At 35.7% G+C, this 2,807-nt stretch overlaps 1 long non-coding RNA gene across 1 annotated transcript in view; it reads right to left on the bottom strand.

Annotated features, from left to right (window-relative positions):
* Positions 1-283: 283 nt before the first annotated feature.
* LOC108449022 overlaps positions 284-2,807 on the bottom strand; it is an 8,986-nt gene continuing 6,462 nt past the window's right edge. The window contains exons 3-4 of the long non-coding RNA XR_001865119.1: positions 760-825; positions 284-374 (exon numbers count right to left, since the gene is read on the bottom strand). This is a non-coding gene — a long non-coding RNA (uncharacterized LOC108449022). The remainder of the gene's footprint in view (positions 375-759; positions 826-2,807) is intronic.

Below are 2,807 nucleotides of genomic sequence, written 5' to 3'. Positions count from 1 at the left end.
AAGCCCTGCTGCCACAGCTGCAAAGCCACAACAGAAGTGTCAACATAGAATCATGGAGTGGTTTAGGTTGGAAGTGACCTTAAAAATCACCTCGTTCCAGCCCCAGGGACACCTCCCACTATTCCAGCTTGCTCCAAGCCCTGTCCAACGTGGCCTCAGCAGAACTAAGCCCAAGATCATTGGCAGCACAACTGAGAACCCCTCTCATTTTATCAGCCTGACAACAACCAACCACATGCACACACAACACCAAACCCCCAGATTTTTTGTCTTACTGAAGACTGGGAAAGATGCGTTTCCTTTCAACACCTGGAATTCCTGTTCCAGCCTCCTCCGTAGGTCAATCTGCTCAAACAAAACCTTCTGGAGTTCCTCTAACAAAGAGCAAAAGTGGTTTTGATAATCTGTATAAATAATTCTTGAAAGAACAGTTGCAGAGCAATTCATTACTCTAGACAAAATATTTTAGCGCTTATTAAAAAAAAAAAGTGTTGCATAGACCTACCATAGATTTTGTGCAGAAGGCCATGAATATAAATCAATGTAATATATTATTTTAAAGTATTATATTACAGTGTCATGTATTGATTGATATATATGCATTAATCTCAATTATATCCACCCAAAGGTCCATATATTATTCATATGTTACTTGACAAGCTTAAAATATGGTGCAGAACAAAAGTGCCCCCTATTATCCTCATATTCTATTAAAACAAAGAGCAGTTTTATAATGTAAGAGGCCCTTATTTATTTTACCTTTCCCCATATTTTCCACATCCTTCTTCAGAGAATGAGGTGAATTGGTTTCTTGTGTGTGTTCTCCTTAAAAAAGAGAAAGAAAAGAAGTCATTGATTTACTGATAGTGCTTTTTGTCAGTGTTGCCCTTACTACACATCTGCTTCAGAGAATCTGCAGAGGAAAAAAAGGGGGAAAAATAAAAAAAGAGTAAGATTGAGCTTTATCTACAAATTCTGGGTGTGTAGCACAAATATTTGCAAATTCATATTTTCTTCTAGCTCAGTGAAGTATCTGCTTACAGCACAGCCTCTTGCAGACAATAGCTGATATCTCCTCAATACTCTTCTTGGTGAGCTGATTCCTCCTTTCCCTCTAACCCCTCTTGAAGATGCTCTTATGAGAGAACAACTCTGAGCAGGCAGAGAAAGGGGAAGATCCTTCTCTACAGTCTCATCTCTTCTCTCAACGGGAAGCCCGTGCTCTCCATCTGGGCAGGACCCTGTTCCAAAATCCACAGGAAAAATGTCTTTTTGCCTTCATCAGCTCTTCAGCTTTATCATCTTCCAGAGCTCCATGGCATGGGTGTGTTGCAACTGGATATAATTTATATCCAGCTGAGATAAAATTGACATTAGTGGTATTTGCATCTAAAGGATACAGCTCCGGGGTCAGCCAATTGAGGGGTTCCTGTCTTAGGTTGCTCACATCAACTTTTAATCATATTGTAGTACAGAATTTTCTATGTAACAGAGTTTGGCTATTTCCAGATACATGCATGCTAATTCCTTCAACCTTTTTTGTTTACAAATTAAATTAAATTTTAAAAAATCACAAGTTGTGAAATTCACCTGAATGACAGTTTGACTTAAAAACTGAACCTTCTGACGAAAGGTGTTACTTTCACTATTCTCTGCAAGTGCAAAAATTTTCCTGACTTCTGTGAATTGTTTCTATAAAAAGCTATGAAAAACTTTTAAAAAAATAATAAGATACCACTTTAGCTGAAATTGATGTGAGATTTTCTGTTATTTACAGCTGAAGTAGAAATGGACTCAATAATTAAGAAAATATTTGGTAAATAACCAATTATTGAACTAATTGGATTAATTCTTTTTTTAGTCCAGCCAATAAATACACATCATTAACTCTACTGATAAGTAATCACAAGAGACAGGGATATAAATCTATTCATGCGTTTATGTAGTTGGAAGAGAGAATCACAGAGAAAATATCTTGGGTTTTGATGTTTCATTTGGTTTTTCTTTTTTTTTAAATAAAAATCCATAGCACTGAATGCGTCATCACACAACAGACAGCACTTACTTTAAAAATTATTGTGTCATCACAATAGGCTAATTTTAAAGTTGAATTGGAAAGTCTTGTAATAGATGCAGTCAGAAATCTTTTTGCAAAACATTTGTTTCTGTTTTTAAAAATCGATGCAATCCTATATACCATAAACCTTGAAGTTATAGCACATGAAGCCTATCCAATAGCTCTGCATTTTAGCATCTCCTCTCTCTCTTCATTCCTTAAAAAAAAAAAAGCCAAAAAGCAACCACTCATTCAGGCGCATACATTTACACAACTATTATCTGGTGCCGGCAATTCCATTTTTAAAACTTATTTATGTAACATGGTGATTTAGAAAAAAAATTCATTTTTGTGGGATATTTGGTAAAAACAAAGTATTTTCTGCAGGTAAGTTGTCTCACCACAGTAGAAGATATAGCGAGCTTAAAAATGATTCACCCTTTGGGCAGTGGTTTGAGGAGTTTCCACAACGAAAAATGGGTTTGTTGTTTTGGGTTTTTTTAGCTAGCATAATTATTTTTTAAACTGGATGGCTAATAAAACAAAATATTTTGTTAGATAAATTGGGCTACACTAAATCTAAAGGGAGGAATTTAAATTTAGGAAGGGTGAATTTGTTGAATTACAAATTCTAGCACATTCCCAATCCAGTTCTTCCATTAAGGTGTCCTTTTCTGTGTGTTTTATCTGGAATTTTGAGGGATAATAGGCTCACACACAGAAGGTAACTGGATTTTTCAAGGAGGAGAAA

The sequence above is a fragment of the Corvus brachyrhynchos genome, unplaced genomic scaffold (assembly GCF_000691975.1).
Source record: "Corvus brachyrhynchos isolate BGI_N302 unplaced genomic scaffold, ASM69197v1 scaffold8, whole genome shotgun sequence".
Lineage (NCBI taxonomy): Eukaryota > Metazoa > Chordata > Aves > Passeriformes > Corvidae > Corvus > Corvus brachyrhynchos.
Note: the sequence above shows the minus strand (reverse complement) of the source record. Positions and strands in the feature narration are given on the sequence as shown.